The sequence below is a fragment of the Camelus bactrianus genome, chromosome 1 (assembly GCF_048773025.1).
Source record: "Camelus bactrianus isolate YW-2024 breed Bactrian camel chromosome 1, ASM4877302v1, whole genome shotgun sequence".
Taxonomy (NCBI): Eukaryota; Metazoa; Chordata; class Mammalia; order Artiodactyla; family Camelidae; genus Camelus; species Camelus bactrianus.
In genome coordinates, this window is record NC_133539.1 from 22,628,909 (window position 1) to 22,651,129 (window position 22,221).

A 22,221-nucleotide genomic window follows, 5' to 3' on the forward strand; every position below is an offset into this window, starting at 1 on the left:
AACTTTTTGCAGCATTAAGAAGAGTCTCCACTAGCCAGGAGCACACACCGATGACTGAGAAATAAACTCCAATTGTCTTCAGCTGCTAAAATTTGGAGTCCATTGACTACTTTAGTCTAGTTTACATAAATCATGTAATATTTCTATTTGATGCATTTCTCTTTCACTAGTGGTACCACATCTTAAGTAGTTACGACTTAGAAACACTGTCATTAGAGATGGAAAAAAACAGTTGTCTAATCTTTTAAAAAATACTAAAGGAATTAATTTTGTATATTGAATCACTAATTATAAAATAAATATAGCACATATTTTCAGAGTATTATTTTTTGCCAATAGTTTGATCTGTGTTGATAAATTTCTGAGTATTATAAATTTCTTCTCCTGAAAAGTAATTTGTAAAGGGGAAAAATAGGTTGTAATAAATTTGGCAAGTAAATACGATACAAAGACTGCTATGGACTGAATTGTGTCTCCCCAAACTCATATGCTGAACTCCTCTTGATGGGATTAGGCCAGTGTAAAGGAGGAAGGGACACTAGAGCTGTCACTGCCATGTAGGGGCACAGGAAGGAGGTGACCACTCACAATGCAGGAAGAGGGCCCTCACCAGAAGTGGAATCTGCTGGCTTCTGATCTTAGACTTCCCAGCCTCCAGAACCGTGAGAAATCCATGTCTTGTTTCAGTGACCCTGTCTATAGAATTTTGTTATAGCAGCCTGAGTAGACTAAGTCATAGATGTAACATTTATTCTTTTTCTTTTGTTTAATTTTTCTAAAATCTTGGTCAGGTTATTGTAAGTATTTCTTGCTAACAATTTATTCTGAAGTGAAGTGGAAGAAAACTAAGCTATAAAAAGAGCTTATAATATAATTGTGAAAATTGTTATAGGTCTTACATAGAGCAAAACCTTTTTAGGTTCCAGTGGGGGAAAAAAAGTGTATGTGTGCATATGTGCTTATTCACAGACAGGAAATTAAAACAGTTATAACAGGTGGGTTGTAGTAGTAGGAAAGAAATGAAAGAACCCTACTTAGAAATTATGCTCTGAATTCATCACTTATCATATCTTTTATTCTCCTCCCGTCTTTGGGTATAAACAAAGTTGTAAAATACCGCTCTAAAGCAGTGGTTTTCTTGTGTATCCTCAATTATGCAAAAATTATTATGATAGAAACAAAGTCTACTCTTTCCATGTGTGATAGTTATATTCTTTTGCATCTGTTGTTGTCAATTAAAACCCTGGCCCTAACGGAGAGTCATGGTAGCCAATTCTACAAACAGAGGCCTCAGATGTTGTACCAATACCGATACAGGAAACTTCCGAAACAAGAAAGTTGGAGAGAACTGAAGACACCAGGCCAAGTTAGAAGGTTATTTTGTGCAATTATTTACTGAATATGTTCACACTTCGAAAGAAGAAGTAAAATTATTTGTTAAAGTAGCTAACTTTGGTAACCAGAAATAGTTAGCCTTTCCGTCTCCTGTCTCATGATTTAGGTTCGAAAGACGGAGTAAGGATGGGGAGAGGGAAAAGACAGATTGCCAGGAGCATAATATTTCTCAAAATCATTTTTAACTGAATATGTAGTAAATCTAATTTTCAGCGTGATGGATTTGCAGTTCATGACACATCTAGATGGAGTTTTTAGCTGTCTGGTTTCAAACTGTCAGTTGAGCATTTGAATAATATGTCTGGAAATTAAATGGAGAAAATTCCAGCCATGTAACAGCCATTATTTTTTATTAAATTTTACTTTAGCGTGGTGTGGCGTAACTTCTGCATATGTATTTTTTGTTCCCCCTAAGCGCATACTCTGCACTGCCAGGGCTAATTGATGATTGAATCTGAGGATATGAGTTTTATTGGTTCTATGATGCAGATGCCCTCTGTAATGCCTCCAGCTCATCAGCAAATTCTAAAATAATAGTACTGTCTACTGCTACTAAACCAGGCCTTTGAGATGAATTTTTTTTCCCCCTCAGAACTGGATATGAGACAGTTTTTTTCTTTTTTTCATCTTTTTCTTATTTCTCAGAACTCTTTCAAGGTAGCTGATATATGTAGATTTATTGACAAAGAGAAGAAAGAGATGGTACAGAGATTTCCTTAAATTATGACTTTTAAATTTTATTTTTATCCCCAAATTTCCTGAGGATAAGATTATCTTTTTCTCATGGGAAAGTGTGACAGTTGTCAATTTATTGTTTTTGTATTATTTCAAGACTACCTCAAAGGTCACATAAGAAAATACAATCCTGGTCTGGTTTATCACCACTTTCTAAACAAATGCTCATACTTCTTTCTCCAGGTACTATACTAACAACTCTGGGGGTAATAAGTAGTCATCTCATAATCACTCTATTTAATAGGTGAAAAAATATTCCAGTAATTGTTCTATTAAGCTTTTATCCTTTTTTCCTAGAATTACTTGGCAGGATATTATGTCTCTCTCAGTGAATGTATGTTATATCAACATGACTGATGGCAAACAACTCAGTGTTTTGTTATCTGTTTTCCCCAGAGTCTCTGGCAGTTTATCTTGAATTACATTTGTGAGCTTCAAGATGTACAGATGCCAAGAACATGCCTGATATTATTCATATATATTTTTTAATTTCAGAAAAATTGAAATGAGGCTAATGTGTGGAAAGCATTAGTGAGGAGATGCCCTTAAAAATATCATGGTAGTTAAGAAGAAGAAGAGCCACTGGAGGGTAGAATTGCAAAAATAATTGTTTTTAATCCAATGAGTTGATTAGAAGAGACAATAATTTATATGTTTGATATTTTTACAGGGGACTATGTTAATATTGCTTTTTAAAATTATTTAAAAATTAATGCAACGTGAACAATTATACTCAAGTGAGACAGTTATCCTTTTGGAAATGTTATTTTTCAATACCAGGGGGTGGGGAAAAGTGAAATATATCTTGTTAGGTCATCAGATTTCTAGACAGTTTTTTTTTTTATCTTCAATAATGGTCAATTTAATCCTAAAATACAAATGCATATGATAGAGCTTTTGTTTTTAAACATAATAGCATTATTCTTACAGTGCTATACAATTTAGTTTTACCTGTGTTCAGGGTACATGGCAACAGAATTAGTGTTAAGATATTCACTCTGCTTAGATATATCTTCTGCCTTTAACTTCTTTGTATTAGTATGGAACAAATGTGCGTTATGTTCTGTTACAGTTTGAACATAAGCAGTGAGACAGAGCTATATATTTCTGTAGTGGTGGTATCTTCATCTAGTCACTGCAATTCAGGATGAGCAGCTCAGCTCTGTGATTTTAGAAATGTGAAAGTTAATATGGGTAGAAATTAGAGGGCTCTGGGACTTAACTGGCTAAAGTCATAATAAATAAATACATAGCACTTAATGCTAGTTTTAAAATTTATAATAAAAGCCAATCACACCAGAGATCAGAGCTCACTAATCAGAATACTCACTTTAAAGGTAAATCACATGATGAAAATCACATAAGGTAATTAAAAAGTTGGTGGTAAGAACAGAATCGGAGGAAGGTGAGTTGGTCAGATGATTGAATGGCTAGCATTGCAGAGCTATGAACGTCTAGTGGATTCGTACCACCTTTACAGTCATAGTGGCCACTGGCTTCAGACAATTTCTTTCATGGCCCAGGACCTTCTTTCCTTTGAAGAGTGATGGATAGATTGACACTTCCTCCTTTGTTGGCATTCTAGTTTTTGTAATTATAATCATTGGCACCCCCTTTTGATGAATAGTTATTTCTTTAGTTATGACAAAATCTACCATTGAGTTCTTGTATAGCCTCAGTCTAAGGACCATCTGGTTATTTAGTATGGTTTGGCATAACTCTTCTCTGATCCTCATAGACATAAGCTATCTTGTATACTTCATTCTAAATTCTTAGGAAGACACTTTATTATTGTGTACATTATAATACATAGCTTCATATGGTTTCTTTCATGAGTTACTCTACAGTCTTTCATGAGTATGTTCTCCTAAAACACAGTTTAAGTTCATATATCCTTTCATGGTTTAGCTTACATTATTCTCCATTGATGCAACTCCCATACTCACTAATAGTCAGTGACTTCCTGTTACTTATAGCAGGAATAACATACCACCTCACACTGCTCTTTTATCAAGACTCTCTTACGAAGGCTGAATGTGGTCTTATAATCCCTGTCAATGTATTTTATCAGAGTTGGCATTAGAGATGAAATCAATTCACCATCTCTCTGGTCTGTGGGATAAAGTCTTAGTTTTTTACCTGACAGCAACACAGTTCACATTATGCTCCTAATCTGACTTTACCATTAAGTATGATGTTAGCTGTAGATTTTTCATAGATGCCTTTTATCAGTTTGAGTAAGTGCCCTTCCACCCCTAGTATGGATATTTTTTTATCAGGAATGAATGTTATATAAATTTATCGAATGCTTATGTTGATTCCACTTGCTAAAATTTTGTTTAGATTATTTGTATCTATGTTTATGAAGGATATATTCTGTTGATTAAAAAAAATTGTGTAATGTCATTGTCTAGTTTTGGTATCAGAGTAACCTTGACCTTACAGGATAAGCTCAGGAGTATTTCATCCTCTTCAGTTTTTTAGGAAAGTTTGTGAGAATGTGTGTTATTTCCTTTTTAATTACGGGACAGAATTCACCAGTAAAGACATCATGAACTGGGTTTTTCTTTGGAGAAGAGTGTTAAATAATAAGTCCCTTATATTTAATATATAGGGCTATCCAGGTTATCTATTTCTTCTTGAGAGAGTTTTGGCATTTTGTGCCTTTTAAGGAACTTGTCTATTTCATCCAAATTGTTGAGTTTATGGACATTAAATTTTTAAAATATTCTTTTATTAATTTTTTAAATGTGTGGAGTATGCTATAATATCACCTCTTTCATTCCTTATCTTGCCATACTAAATAGAACTTCAAAAGAATAAAAAAAATTGGTTGTCACATTGTTTTGCGTATGGTTTCCTTTGCTGTGCAAAAGCTTATAAGTTTAATTAGTTCCCATTTGTTAATTTTTGCTTCTATTTGTATTGCCTGGGTACACTGCCCCAGGAGAACATTGCTAAGATTTATGTCAGAGAATGTTTTGCCTATTAAACCACAGATTTTCAGTGGGAGAACTTCAGACATAACAACTGGCTCTGTGTGTGTGTGTGTAGGGGGTGTGTATGTATATGTGTGTGTGTGTGTGTGTGTGTGTGTTGGGGGATTATATGTTTATATAGAGTATCTACTCAGTAACTTTCAAATCATAAAAATATCCCTGATTACTTGTAAGTGTGGATGACCACATAGGAGCATGTTAAGTACTCCAGAGTTATAGAGGATAATCTCAATGAATAGCCAGGAAAGAAAGAAAGAAAGAAGACTCTTCTGAAACAAAGAAATGACTTAAAGAGGTCACCCCCAAAGAGTGAAAAGTTAGAGAAAATGTTATTTTAAATCTCTGAGAAAGGAACTAGCATCAAAAAACAGGAAACCCATCAAGCCTCAACTTGTTTTCAGAAAGCCCCTAATTAAAGCATAAAGGTGAAATCGGGCAGGTACAAAACAAAATCTCATTTTAACGACTAACAGCCCCATAGCTTTTGTTTGGGGGCAACTTTAACATGGGTTCCTCCACTGTTTCATATTCTAAAATCTTTCTCTCTAAGATAACAAGACAGGAATCAATAGATTTATTTTAAACCTTACATCAAAAGCAAGGTCAAGCAAGGTCTTACGTCTCCAATAAAGTGATTGTTTCAAGCTGAACTTGTGTATTAGTGCTGAGGCATGAACAAACACGGCATTTCAACACCGGAGCAGGAGGGGTCACAACAATTCCATGCTGAGATTTCTAATGCTAAGTGAACAGAACTGATCTTTTTCAAATTAAAAATGTGGTTGCTAATTTTTGCTTTCAAGGTACAGAAGGTCTCACACACACACACAATCACAAGATTTACTGCTTAATATCCTCTTAACCACTGAAAGCGATTCTGTTTATGTTAGGAAAAAGAAGCCAAGTAGAAAGGCCATTATGTTGTGTCTGCAGCTCTCACTCCTAATATGTGAGTCTCATTTATAAGGAGAGGAAAAAATCAATAATCCTTTTAAGTTGCCTTGGATTCCAAGTGGAAAATGCTTTAACCCACTGCACTGTGATGACTTAGAGTCACTGTGAGATATTATGCAATGTTGTTTAACCAAGGAACCCAGCTCACTTCAATAGCTTTTAATTGCATGGTTGAGTCTGTCTTGGCTGGCGAAGAAAATGAATGCTGTCACTGTTTCCTGAAAGTTTAACTCTTTTACTCATCAATTGTTTTTTTAATCACCTTCTTAAAGGTTAATTTTGCTTTCATAAAAGCTACCTGGAAGACTGAAGTTTCAGAAACACAGTTCCAGAAGCCCAGAGATGAAAACCTTCAAGCTGTTAATTTAAATATGTTCAACTAATATTTACAAAGCACCAACTGCGTATAAGGTCTTACATACTAGGCGGAGCAGTGGACGAGCAATGAGTGAGATGGCTTCTATTTTCATGAAGCTTTAATTAACCAGGGAATGAGCTGAAAATCCAAATTTGAAGTTCTGTATAAATGCCATATGAGGAGAGGAAAAAACTTTGTCCAAATTTCAAAGGTTCAAAAGAGCTCTGTCTCACTCACATCAAGGTAAAGGGAAGACAAAGGTTTCTGAGCCTTTGAAGAATGGATGGAAATTTGAAGTGAAGAGGCAGGGGGATTGCCATGTTGGGGCAAGTGAATTGATAAGGAAAAGTGAAGGCAAGATAAAGACCAGAACTTTCCCAAGCTGGGGCCGAGGCAACAGAAGCGGATGAATTTAGAAAGTAGGTGGAGTTCATTTGTGAAGGGTTCTAAATGTGGTGCTTCCCTGAGAAAATTAGTAACGTGATCCAGGCAAAAAGCCAGAAAGATGGTTGGTGGTAGAGGAAAATTACTCTGGTTAGTAGATAATGAGAAGACAGAACAAGGCAAGTAAAGACACAAACTGTATTAGGTTAGACATCAGATGCTTTGGAAGTATAATTTAACAATATCATATATTGAATGATTAAAGATGTAACTAGTTTCCTGGAGAAAGTTCCTAATTTATGCCCCCAAAGCATAGACTCTAATGCCATTTTTCTTCCATGAAATGTGTGTGCTTAGAGAGAATAAATACATAAATAACTAAATAACTAACTTAATTAATTAATTAAATGCCAATTATATGCCAGAGACTATTCTGGACACTCTATAAGTATCTCTAATATCCACAGCGATTCTTTAGATAGACAACAATAACTTCATTCTACAGATTAGAAACTAAAGCACAGAGAGTGTAGGTAACTTGCCAAATGTCAGAAAACTGATAAATTGCGTAGTTGAGATTTGAGTCAAATATTTCTGACTCAAGCCTTGCTCCTCCAGCTCTATGTTTGACTCAGTTCCTGCCCTGCCTTTGCTCTACAGTTTTTTGCACATTACTCAATATCTTAGTTTCCTTACCAGTAAATTGGGATAATAACTTCAAACTTGCTGGTTATCAAAATTGAATTAAAATGTCTGTGTCACAGTGCTCCATAAACTTACTCTTTAAAGAAAGCTGAAATTAAGGAGATTATAAAAGAGTCTATAAAACTTGTTTATATGATGATACTTCCTTGTCTCCAAGTAAATGTTACTATTTAACTGATTTTTAAAAAAAGAACTTTTTTTTTTAACATTTTTATTGATTTATAATCATTTTACAATGTTGTGTCAAATTCCAGTGTTCAGCACAATTTTTCAGTTATTCATGGACATTAAAAAAAGAACTTTTAGTCCTTATAGCCTCTCCATAATTTATCTCTAGTTCATATTATTTTATTAGCCAAGCTTTTTTTTAATAATTCCTCCATCTCATACTGTGTTGCATATCACACAATATTCCTACAAAATATCCAGCTATGAACATGTGAATGTTCTGAGCATGTGTAGTATAAACACAAAGTGCTTCATTAATATATTGTATGTAACTTACTTTAATCTCCCTTGGTGAAAGATTAGGTGACACTGAATTGATTTTCCTTTCCGTTTATTTGGTTTCCATATGCTTTCACAAATAGTATAGAAGAAGTTGGTAAGGGTGAGCGTTTCCAGGTGGTTCTGGTAGCAAATTAGATGCACACTGTGGAACAATGTATTAAATGTATACATATCAACAAAGATATATTTTTTAAATGTGTTCATAAAAGTAAATAATAAGATATACAACAAAATATAACTGATATAAATTTTAAAAGTATGTGTGTACCAAAAGTATGCATTTTGAGAGAACACCTACACACAAAATTATGTTAAGCCCATGAGACTGTTTGCCTATAATAGGAGACGGAAGGGCATGGGCTATGAGAATATAATGCAATAAGTAAAGCAAGTGTGGGTTTGCGTGGGCTGGTGCTGATAACATAGCATGAAATGAGGACTGTGACTAGTCAACTCTGCATCAGAAGTCCTTTCAAAACTAGTAAAGAATGGACTTCTGATGAACTTTCAAAGAGGAGACAATCCAAGCTGGAGTCAATAAAGTTATCCTATGTTAAAAGGTAAAAAAATATTTAGAAAGGTAGTGTTTGATGATACAGGGAAAAGCAAGAAATAGCAGCATGACAGAGGGTTAAGGATGTAAAGCTATTTCTTGGCAGTCTCCACTGAACCTTATAATTTTTTGAATTCTCTGCTTCTTAAGGTTGACTCTACCCCTTGGAGACAGCAGGGTTCAGGAAGAAAACAGAGATCTTTGGAATCAAGGATTGTTGCATTTAAACAATCGCCATCGCTTATAGTTGTGAAGACCAAAGCATGGTAGTCAATCTTTTTAAATGTGAGTATCTTCATATGTAAAATAGCCACTTTACTATATTGATGTGAGAAACATGAGTAAAAGACTTAAGCATAGATCTAGGCTCATAATGACCACACTATCATTAGTGGTTCCTAAATGCTCTTTCTCTGAAGATGTCACTCATGCATTCATTCAACTAACATTGTTTGAGAGACTACTATGGTTTATGCACTGAAAATACAAAAATGGAAAAGACATACCCATGCTTTCAAAATGATAGTAGTCTAGTGGCGAAAACAGAGTTAAATCAAAAACTATACTGTAGCTTGAGAAATGTGATGGTGAATATATTGGGTGGTAGAGGGACAACGTGAATCAGACAACATGTTTTTGGAAGAAAAGATAACTTGAATATGATCATGTAGATTTGGTAAGAGATAGGGTGCAAAGTTCTGGAAGCATTCTTTTGTGTGAAGAAAATTGCTAACCTCTATCTTATGACCATTCCAAGGGTTAGGCCTGATAAATGTATTTTAGTTGGTTCTCCATTATAAGATTTTATTTTCTAATAAATGAATTTGTAGTTCCTGTAATACATAGCTACACTCATTTTCCCACCATTTTCTTTTGTATGTTCTTTCACTCTGCTTTGCTATGAAACTCAAATGGTCAGTGTGGAGCTAATCTTGTCTTCCATAAGGTTAAGATTTTTTTTTTTTCTCAAGCCTTGAAATCCCTGGGAACTGTTTTTCTAAACTCTGATTTAATCCATATATATTTGTTCAGTGTTTGTGTTTCGTGCTTCTTTTTGTTCAGTGAATATTATTTTAAACACACACTCATATATACATAGATTTGTGTATGTACAGAATACACATCTTTTTGCTTAAAAAGAGAACATAAGAAAGGTTATGTTTGGACAGGATGCTATAAACCCAATACCCAATATGTGACAGTGCTGTCGAAAATGTTTTTCCTTTACAAATTCTACTGAAATGGCAAGACTTTCCTGAAACAACACTTAGTGTTTGTTTTTAAAACAAACTCATGGGTTTACTTTGTAAAAACTCATGAATGTTTTTTTATTCATCCCATATCCTTTTCGGGGTTGCTCTATGCCAAAGGAAATATGATTAAGGCAGCTCAGGAAGAGTTTTGGTATGCAATAAGACACAATGGATGTATCTTGTGGAGGATTCAAAAGGGAGAATGGGAAAATCTGTACAGACACTCGAGCTAGGGGGGCAAGTTATAACTTAGACTCTTGTCAAATGGTAACTCAGACTTTTAAAATACCTCCACCTTCAGACTGATAACTTACACTTAGTTCCAAAGCTTCTGTAAAAAACAAAACAGAAACAATAACAACAAAACTAAGTTCTAAAAATTTTATAAAGCCTGTGGAAACACTAAAGCTGGTATTGACAAAACACTTAGATTAACCCCGTGAGTGTTCACTCTCGTGGTTCAAATAGTTTAAAATGCAGTTTACTCTAAGAATTTGTCTTCCTTGCCTTAGTATTGACAGAGTTTGAAATAAAATATGTTTACAATGAAATCAAAGAGAATGGTTTCTGTTGAAACTCGCCTGCTTCCCACCCCATCCCCAGACTGCTGAATGCATTGGAGTTTAGAACTTGCTTTGGTGTCGATGGAAATGGGGCATTTTGCAGAGATACATAAAGTGGACAAGGTTAAGAAAGGAGAATGTTGCCAAGAATGGGTATTTAGAGTCTAACATTTTAAGGTGCACAAAAGACATAAAATAGATACTTTCTCCAAAATATATTCAGCCATTTAAGTCACATAAATTCACATTTTCCACCTTCTCTAAGGAAATCTAACAACTAATGGCTCTGAATTTCTTCATGTGTCTAATGTGAATATACACAAAGAACTGAATCTGAGTTGCTTTCTGCAGGTGAGTATTTCGACAGCTCAGCTGATGTGAATCAGTCAGTTTTAATAATGAAGTGAAATTCAGTAAGAAAGTCAGTTAATAGAAAAGTGGAAGAGATTAGATTGAAAAGTCTTTGTTGCACTTTAAACATATGGTTGTCTTTTGAAACTGGATTTGTGACAGAAGATGTGTTATTTGCAAATTTTTTTTGTTTTACAAGAGAAGAATTAATAATGATGTTGGCTACCTCAAGCAAAGAGCATTAAGAATACCTCTCTGTGCATATTTGTTTTAGGCGAACTGTAAAGTTCACACCTTCTCTAGAATGTTGGGGTGGTGTAACTGATGCCTGGCAAGTTTCCAAAGAATACTGGGTGACATGTTTTACCTTGACTTTGTATATGTCTTCTTTGTATGTGCTAAAGTTCAACTTTGATCTTGGGATTGGCCACAGATACCTCATCAGCCTTGGGATCAGATTCAACACTTGTGATACTAAATAGTGAATGCCTAATTCAGTGTCATTTTTTCATCTCCAATTAATACATTATCAACAATTATTTGCTCACAAAGGTTATCATCACAGTCAATCAATTTCAACAATACAAAAAACTATATCATTTTAATTTATTTTGGGGATCTGGATATGCATTATAGATGAATAGAATGTTCTAGATGTAACGTGGAGTGGAAAATCACTTAAAATATTTTCTGTATTGAAAATCCATTAATCAGTTGAAAAGGATAGATATCATTTCAGAGTTAAAATACTTTACTAATTAATGATGATAACAAAATTTTATATTCAAGACTATATTGTAATATAATTCAAGACTATATTAAGAACTTCAAGTAATTAAACTAAGAAAATAGCATCTATATCATTAAGCTACTTTAAAAACGTTTTTGATTTTTAACTATTTACTTTTCATTAGTATATCAAGTGTCTTTTAAGAAAAAACTTACTTGTTCATATTTTTACATCTTGCAGAAATGAATTATATGTAGCATGTCCAACCAAAACATATTTGATTCTTACTAATTAAACCTCAAAACAATAGATTCTAACAAATGGTTTAAGAAGACAGTTTCTTCTAGACCTGAATCTGTGGAAGCTAGACATGTAAACAAGGGTTTGTCAAAATTATTGCTATGAAATGCTTAGCATTTTTAGCAGTGGACATTAAGAGTTTATAAAATTCACCTACGGTGTAGGTCTTAGCTATAAAGTTCCACAAGAAAACATGAGAGAAGTTCTTCCAAATGACATTTGCTTTGCGCAAAATCATTAGTAATATTATTGAAATTGTTATGTTTATACCTTACGTATGGGACACAGAGAAGGAACTAGGTTTTTTGCTTAAAAAAAAAATTGAACAGCAGAATGAAATAATGACTAATTCCAGGCTTCTACCTTAATCATTGGTTAGGAATATCTGAGTCTTACACAGCTTTTACATTACACTGAGTGTAATTGTAAATATATTTTCAGAATGGAAAACTTTACAGAAAATGTCATGAATTTGTCACTGATAATGTAACGAGCATTGAGTTTTTTTGTGTTTACATTTATCAGTTATATGTTCAGAGAGTAATTAAAATATAACATAATCTAACCAGATAACTGGCCTTAAGCCAAAGATGAGCCACATGACATAAGGAGATATTCTACCACTTTTTCAGTAATTTTCAGAGATATCCTTTATGTATTATAGTTATAATTACACACAAACAAGTTGGACTACCTGGAAGACATGGATACATTTCTAGAAATACACAACCTTCCAAGACTGTATCATGAAGAAATAGAAAATCTGAACAGACTGATTACTAACAAGGAGATTGAATCTGTGATCAAAAACCTCCCAAAAAACAAAATTCCAGGACCACAGGGTGAATTCTACCAAATACTCAAAGAAGAATTAATACTAATCCTCCCCACATTCTTCCAAAAAAAAAATAAAAGAAGAGGAAGCACTTCCAAATTCATTTTATGAGGCCAGCATTACAAAAATCAGGCAAGGGGACCACAAGAAAAGAAAATTACAGGCCAATATCACTGATAAACATAGATGCAAAAACCCTCAAGAAAATATTAGCAAACCAAATTCAACATTAAATTAAAAGGATAATACACCAAGATCAAGGAGGATTTATTCTAAGGATGCAAGAATGGTTCAGCATCAACAAATCTATCAATGTTATACACCACATTAACAAAATGAAGAATAAAAATCATACGATCTTCTCTATAGGTGCTGGAAAAGCATTTGACAAAATTTAAGATCCATGTATGATAAAAACGCTCAACAAAATGGATATAGAAGGAACCTACCTTAACATAGTAAAGGCCATATATGACAAGCCTACAGCTAACATTATGCTCAGTGGTGAATAGCTGGAAACTTTCTTCTAAGATCAGGAACAAGGAAGGGATTCCCACTCTTGCCACTTTTATTCAACATAGCATTGGAAGTTTTAGCCAGAGCAATTAGGAAACAAATATAAGTAAAAGGCATCCAAATTGGAAAGAAAGAAGTAAAACTTGTCATTATTTGCAGATGACAATTATATATAGAAAACCCTAAAGACTCCACTAAAAAGCTATTAGAACTACTTAATGAATTTAGTAAAGTTGCAGGATACAAAATTAACATACAGAAACATGCATTTTATATACTAATAAGCTATCAGAAAGAGAAATTAAGAAAACAACTCCATCTACAGTTGCATCAAAAAATAAAATAGCTAGGAGTAATTTTAACCAAGGAAGTGAAAGACCTGTACACTGAATACTATAAAATATGGATGAAAGCAACTGAAGACACAAATAAATGGCAAGATGATTCATGCTGATGGATTAGAAGTATTACTATTATTAAAATGTCTATACTACCCAAAGCAATCTACAGAATGAATACAATACCTATCAAAATTCCAATGGCATTTTTCATAGAACTAGAGCAAACAATCCTAAAATTTGTATGGAACAACAAAAGACCCTGAATAGCCAAAGAAATCTTGAGAACAAAAAGAAGAACAAAACTGGAGGCATCATGCTCCTTTATTCAAACTATGACAAAGCTATAGTAATCAAAACAGCGTAGTATCAGCATAAAAACAGACACATAGATCAGTGAAGTAGAAGAGACACCAGAAATAGACCTATGCATATGTGGTCAATTAATTTATGACAAAGGAGTGAAATAGGTCAGACAGAGAAAGACAAATACTATGAGATGTTGCTTATACTTCTGATATCGTATTTAAGAAACCTTTGCTTAATAACAAGGTAGCAAAGATTTACTTCTATGTTTTCTTCTAGGAGTTTTATAGTTTTAGCTCTTGAATTTATTTCTATAATCCATTCTGAGTTAATGTTTGTGTACTGTGAGATAAGGGTCCAACATTCTTCTTTTGCATTTGGCTATCCAGTTATCCCAGAATTAATAATTGAAAATATTCTTTCCTCATTAAATTATTATGATAGCCTTGTCAAAAATCAGTTGACAGTAAATGTAAATTACCAAACCTAACAAAATGGGATTACTTCTTTATTCTCAATCCTACTCTTATTACATATGTATGTATGTATGTGTATATGTATATCTTTTTATGTCCATCTCACCCTTTCTTTTATTGTGACTTTGTAGTAAGTTTCAAGCCAGGAAGAATGAGTGCTCCAATTTTGATTTTTCAAGACTGTTTTGCCTGTTGTAGATCCCTTGCATTTCCATGTGAATTTGAAGATAAGCTTGTCAGTTTTTGCAAAAAAAAAGTTGAGATTTTGATAGGGATTGTGTTGAATGTACAGATCAATGTAGAAGCATAGTCATTTTAATACTGTCAAGCCCTCCAATGTATTAAAATGATATTTTCTTATTTATTTAGATATTCTTTAATTTATTTCAACAATGTTTTGTGGTTTTCGGTGTACAATTCTTGCTCTTCTTTTGTTAAAGTTATTGCTAAGTATTTGTTCTTTTTGATGCTATTGTAAGTGGAATTTTTAAAAAATTTTATCTCTGATTGTTCATTGTTAACATATAGAAATGCAATTGGTTTTTGTGTATTGATCCTGCAACTTAGCTGGACTCATTTATTAGTTCTAAAAACATTTGTGTGTGTACGTGCATATGTGTTTATAGAATCCCTAGGATTTTCTTCATACAAGATTATATCATCAGTGAACAGAAATAGTTTTACTTCTTTCCTTCCAATCTGGGTGTCTTTTATTACTTTTAATTGCCTAATTGCCTGAATTTTTCTTTCATGTTTTTTGTTCGCCCCAAATGGTATTGCTGCCTCTGGCAGCTAGGATATTAAGTAATTGCCCAAATAATTCAAATAATTACCCAATTTTTTTTTTAATAAATGCCCTGGAGAAAATGCTGTTCACACTGAGGGGGTTCTTAGTCAAGTCAAAAGAAGAGAAGCCCTGTGAGTGGGCTTTTCAGGGAGATACCTGACAGGTCAAACTGTGGAAGATTCTCTAGGGTTGCAGTTTTGGAGTAGATGCCAAGCCCTTTCTGCACCTCACCCCACATTGACTTTTAATGTGCTGTTTTTCACAGTTTCTGTGTTTGAGTGACTTGCTGATTTCCAAGGTTATCATGGAACTGGGGAAAAGAGAATGGGAACTGGTCAAGTCAAAGCTCACCACTGTTCTTACCAGGATTCAACTCTTTTTCTTGATAAATGGCCCTTGGAATACTGGAAGCCTTTGGTTAACTTCCAGATTTCTGAAAAGGTTGATTTTGATAGTTTATCTAATGTTTTTATTGCTTATGTGAAAGAATCAATTTTTGAAGTTCTCTTCTCTGCCATTCCAGAATTTCTTGTCTTTGAGGACTGTTATTTTAAATCTAATTCTGAAAATAATCAGAAGGCATCTTCAATACTGCATAAAGCTTTAATTTTTGGGGTTGCTTTAATGAAATTGCATTGCCACCATCAACCAAATCTTTGAGGCCAGAAATGAAAGAGAAGATTAAGTCATTATTTTCCATAGGGAGAAAGTAATGCTAAGTAACTTGGGGTGACTTCACCAGCAGTGGTAACATATATAGCAACAAAATGAGTAATAAAGTGTCTTGTTTCTTCAATGACTTCAGCTGGAAGTGGGTATATGTTTAGTTTCATAATGCACATACTGTGCCCATAGGGGCAGATTGTTTCCTACACTGAAAAATAATTGTTCTTGTATGGCCATGTTAAAATTTAGAACTCTGACTAGTAAAACTTTAATGATAAAATTATAATAACAATTGATTTTAATACAATTTCTGTTTTTTTTTTTTTTACCCTGTAGTTTATTCTATATTGTTATTATGTGACTTTGGCTTCATATTTAATTAAATACATTTGACCCTTTCTATTTACGGGTCCCATATCCTTGTATTCAACCAACCACAGTTGGAAAATAAATATTTGGAAAAAAATTCCAGAACTTTCCAAAAAGCAAAACTTGAATCTGCTGCAAATTTTTGCAGTGTTTATATTGTATTAACAATTATTTACATAACATTAACATTGTATTAGGTACTAAAAGTAACCTAGAGATGATTTAAAGTATGTAAGAGAATGTGTGTAGACTATATGCAAATACTATGCCGTTTTATACAAAGGACTTGAGCTTCCATGGATTTTGGTATCAGTGAGGTGTCCTGAAACCAGTCCCCTGCAGATGTCAAGGAACAACTCTATTTACCTTAATACTTGCTCACTCAGCACTTTTCCAAATTACATTTTTATCACACTTCTGCTTTCTAAGAATAATTAGAACAACTTAGGTAGTGCAGAAAATTGTAACTACATAGTTGGTGTTTTTATAGATTTTTACACTTGTTTTATATAATGGCTAAGGCAAAGAGACAACATGCATCATGTGAGGAGTTTGTGTCTGAATTTTCTGTTTTCCTTCCTCATTTCAAAAAGGGCTATGTGGAAGAGTAGAAGGTAAGAGTTCCACAAGTTTCTCTGGCTTTTTTTTTTTTTTAATAAACTCATAAGCCTTTATGGAAGAATTGAGAACAGTGAGGAGGTGAAAGAGAGATTGAATTTGAAGATACAGCAATAGCATTATTTTGGATTAACTTTTAACTTTGAAATAATTTAAAATTTTCAGAAGTGTCATAAGAAAATGTTCAAAGAACTGCAGTATAACATTGTGATAGTTAACCTGTGTCAACTGATTAGGTCAAGTGATTGCGTCAACTTGACTGGGCCAAGGAATACTGAGATAGCTGATAAAACATTATTTCTGGATGTGTCTGTAAGGGTGTTTCTGAAAGACTTGAACATTTAAATCAGTAGACTGAGTGAAGAGATCCAACCTCACCAAAGTGGTGGGCATCATCCAAGCCACTGAGGGCCCAAACAGAACAAAAAAGAGGAGGAAGGGTAAATTCTCTCTCTCGCTCCTTGACCTGGGACATCCATTTACTCCTTCATTTCTACATCGGAGTTCTCGTCTTGGGCCTTTGTTCTTGGCCTGGAAGCTACATTGTCAGCTCCCCTGGTTCTTGGGTCTTCAGACTTGGATTGAATACCACTGGCTTTCCTTGTTCTCCAGCTTGCAGAGGGCATATCATGATATATCTCAGCCTCCATAATCACGTGAGCCAACTACCATAATACATTTCCTTTAATAGATCTACATGTATCCTATTGGTTCTATTTCTCTGGAGAAACCAGACTATTATTACAAGCCTTCACACTTATTCCACAATTTTTAGAATTTTACATTTTCTTTTCTCTTTTTGTCTTGAGCCGCATGTAAGTTGCAGATATAATGCCCAAAATTCTCAAATTTTTCAATATGTTTCCTAAAGACAAGGGCACTGTCCTCTATAATTCTAGTACACACAAATAAAAAAGGGAAATTAATACATATACGATACTATAGTCCAATCCCCAGACATTCACAGTTTATCAGTTTTTCAAATAACATCTTTATAGAATAAAATAGTTTATTCTTTTCCTCATTTCTTTCCTGGTCCATAAACCAATCCAGAATCACACATTCCATTTAGAAGCTATGTATTTTAGATTCTTTCAACTTTATTTTTCATAGCCTTGACTTGTTTTTTTAAAATATAGGTGTTCTATGATGTTTCCATGTGATTTATTTCCAGTTGGGCAGTTTTTGGCAGGAATATTACAAAAGTAATGCAATGTTCTTCTCAACCCATCCCATTAGGGGGCAAACAATTTGGCCCACAACTGGTGACGTTAATTTTTACCACTTGTTTAAAATAGTATCTGCCAGATTTCTCCCTTCTAAAGTTAAGTAATCATTTTCTTCTAACTTGTTCATTAACATGTAAATAAAAATATTATGTGAAAAATTACCTTGAGACAATGTAAATAAATATCCTGTTCCTAATCAAACCTTGGTCAACTAATTTACACCATTGATGAGTCTTTCCTGAATCAATTTTATTATTGTGATTATTGCCAAAAGGTGATTGTCCAATTCCACTATTCCTTCTTTATTTGTTAGTTGGCATTCTACTATAAGGTACAGATTTCTCATCCATTTCTGTTTTCCTATAACAAATTATTATTTTAGGTCAATGTCTCTGCTCTTTTGAAGTTGCCCTATCAACCTTTGAATAAGCTCTCTTACTTTCTGTCATGACACAATTTTCTAGGTTAATCTTATATTTTTCCTAGCCCAAGCCCTGGAATCAGCCATTTTCCCAAGAAACTATGTTTTTGTTTTTTGTATTTTTTAAATTGGAGAATGGATTTAAAATCCCCAATCTGGAATCAGGTGTGTATTCATTACTTCCAGGGTGACATTACTTTTAGGACTTCTTGGAGGGCAGTTGGAAAATATACATCTGTGTATACACACTCACATCTACACATATCTATGTCTAATTGTAAGTAAAAACTGTAAGTTCACACCAATGCCTTAATTTACTCTACCTTTTCTCCTCTTTTATATTTGTACCTTTTTTATCTGAGCATCCAGTCTCCTATTGAGTGCATTTCTTTGTTTGTTCAATTCTCTTGTCTTTAACTAATCCTGCAATTCTATGTGCTGTTTCCTTGGTGCCAGTCTTGTAAAATATGCCCATTATGCTGACTGAATTCCTCTCCGGCTCAAAAGCCAGTGATTCATGCCACTGAGCAGCTGAGTTCCCACAGGAAAGGAGAAGGAAAGGAGCTAGCTAGAACATTTCGAAGAGTCGTTTCTATCACAGACTCATAAAAGTAATTACCTTGGCATTAATGATGTGAGAAAAAGAAGACTGTGAATCCAGAAACAGTGGAGATTATCTTCTGCTTTGCAGTAAATGCCTCTAAAGAGGGATAAATGTGAATTCTAAAGACAACTGGCTACATGGTGATTCTAGCAAGAAGAACCAAAGAAGAACTAAAGACTTCAAAGTAACTGGCTCCCCATCAAGACATGGAAGCTGAAGAGAGTTGATGGTCCTGAATCAAGATGGTCAGGAATAGGAGATGTCAGTGGAGAGAAATGATTAGTGAATAGAAAGTATCCCTCCCACAGTGCATTGGCACTGAATCAAGATACTGGAACCATGGAATGGCCTTGGGGATGGGAGAAAAGCTGAGTGACTGAAGGGAAAGGGACTTGGAATTAGAAATAAAGTTGAGTTACAGAAAATAAAGTACTCTGTGTTTGAGTACTCAAGTTTATGGACTGAGGTTCATAGCCACCACATATGGAAATGGTATAAGAGAACCACACAAATATGAAATAAAGAAATTAAATATTAATGCATAACTTGCAATGTTCTTAAAAATCATATGACTAGATATTTTCCAGTAGAGTTAATGAAATCATCACTTACTTGTCATAGTCTGGTGAAACTGGAAGATATCTTTCACCTCAAATTCCTTTAAAAATTTTGATATATAACTCCAAAACATCCTTTTTTTTAGGATAGCTTTTTAAATTTTGACACATTTAAGAAAGTCTATTATGATAAAAAATCTTCAATGGTAGATTTTCTTTTTTACAATGACCTCTGTATTCAAAAGTCTTTTTTTGCCCTTTGAAAATCATAATCCTAGATTGAGTTCCCAAGTGAGAAACACCATCCTTTGACATCACCTTGATAAATGCTCCATATTATGCATATCTCCTCTGCCTCTGCCAACATCAGGAACAGGCACTAGACTGTAGAATCTATTTTTGTCAAACAAGCTTCTCATTTGTTTTGCTTGTCACAGCAGGTTATCTTGGACTGCTTTCTGCTGACTCTGCCTTTTCCTTCTTGTTCTGCATAATGCACACACTGTATGTCCCAGACATTTCAGCAGTTACAGAATTAGAATCACAAAACAATATGAAAAAGTATGTTCATATCCTATTGCTTTGACCTAACCTTGCAGATTGGTTCCCTACTGTTCTAAGTATCCACCTTGTTTCCTGCAGTCTCCTTTGCTCGCGTAATTCCCTCACCAGCTCTGAAATTTTAGTTGTCAATTCCCCATTGTCCTTTAAGACCCTCCTTAAAAAATATTTCCTAAGAGAACATTCCAGATCCTTTCCATGTGAATACACTTTAAAATCTGTTTTTGTATATAGTGGCTAAAATTTGCAAATCTCAAACTCCCAAATTTATCCCTTCCCACCCCCTTTCCCCTGGTAACCATAAGATTGTTTACTATGTCTGTAAGTCTGTTTCTCTTGTAGATTAGTTCATTAGTGTCCTTTTTTTTTTTTTTTAAAGATTCTACATATGAGTGATACAAATGGTTTTTTGATGAGGAAAAATTGTCATAAAAGGACCTAAAGAATCAAACATGATAGCATAAATTCAGGAGTGTAGAACAGGAGTCAGCAAAATTTTTCTCTCAAGAGCCAGATAGTAAATATTTTTGCCTTTGTAGGTCATACAGTCTTTGTTGTAACTATCAAATTCTACCATTGTGGTATGAAAATAGCCATAGATAATACACAAATGAATGGGTGTGGCTGTGCTTCAATAAAACTTTATACATTTATACAAACACAGGTAGTGGGAGGGATTTTACCCATGGGTCTAGTTTCCTGACCCCTGGGCTAGAAGACCTTGCTGAAGAAGAAAAGAAAGCTTCAGTTGTCTTTGTCGTAAGAATATTTCCAATACTGGTATAACCGGTTTTTTTTTTTAATTGAAGTATAGTCAGTTATAATGTGTCAATTTCCAGTGTACAGCATAATGTTTCAGTCATGCATATACATACATACATTTGTTTTCATATTCTTTTTCATGATAAGTTACTATAAGACATTGAATATCATTCCCTGTGCTATACAGTAAAAATGTATTTTTTTATCTATTTTATATATAGTAGTTAATATTTGTAAATCTCCGACTCCTACCAGTTTTTAATCTTTTTTTGACAACTGGATTAATTTCCAACTTCTCACTAGATAGTTCCATTATATGTCCTGTAGGTACTTCCTATTCACCATGCCTAAAGCTAAACTCACTTTCTATGTAGGATAAGGGTCCCAATCTATTTACAGCAAATATTACATAATTTTACTAGCAATTTAACTACTCAGTCTACGTGCTTCTTTATCTACCTAATGCTCTATAAGTACCTGAGTGTATGTATCTATTAATTATTGTTGGGAGAGTATTTTCCATGGCTTTCTCATTTCTGAACTTGCAAGCAGAGGCATTTACAGTTTTTTTCCAGGAGGTATGTATAACAAACATCCTTGCAAGATAAAGAAAGGATCTTTTCTCTAGAGCAGATGACAGGTTTCTTTTTGTCAAGTATCATAAAGATAATGCATTTCTCCAGGGCAAAGTTTGAGTAGGCTTTCTTGCAGCCCATTATAAAAAACTAGAGATTTCTAAGATCGATTTCTCAGCTGTGACTGAATCTTGGCTGTGAATGGGTGATTCATCTGGAGGTAAAATTCCTCTCCAGCTGTGAACCTGTGAACTAGACAAGTTACGTGCTCACAGAACATAACAGTGTGACAGGCATCAGACAGACATTCTCATTTTAAAAGGGAGAAATTAGAAAGAAGAATCTAGTTATGGGTCCCAAGCAAGTAAAAAACCTTGTGGGGAAATTCCTTTAGATTTTGAGACTTGAGATAATCCTCTTTGCCTCAGTGCTCTGTCCTCCAGGCCTACCAGCGTGACCATGGCGGCCTCATCTTCCGGGCCCACTGGGATGGCAGTGTTGCTCCCTCAGCCCTGGGCCACATTTCTTCCCCATTGAGACCAAGGAAAAGATAGCTTCATCTTGTCACCTGTGCCTTTGCACGTGTAGTGGCAGTGGCAACCCTGCTGATGATCTCTGTGTCACCTTCATGGTCTTTCTTCCATTTCCTTGAAAGAAATGCATGTTTGCAGCCAGTTAGCTTAATTGTTCTATTCTATGGAATACCAGAAGTCTGACAGACTTCCTTTGTTTCATTCCCTCTCTGTCCACTTTAGTCCAAGTTGGCAGTGTTTCCACTGGCATAACCCCTTCTCTATTCTTTTCTTCTTCT

The 22,221-nt window shown here is 34.3% G+C and overlaps 1 long non-coding RNA gene across 1 annotated transcript in view; it reads left to right on the top strand.

Moving 5' to 3' along the window:
- LOC123618419 (uncharacterized) overlaps positions 1–22,221 on the top strand; it is a 243,406-nt gene that overhangs the window by 118,712 nt on the left and 102,473 nt on the right. Inside the window, exon 2 of the long non-coding RNA XR_006726859.2 lies at positions 8,744–8,878. This is a non-coding gene — a long non-coding RNA (uncharacterized LOC123618419). The remainder of the gene's footprint in view (positions 1–8,743; positions 8,879–22,221) is intronic.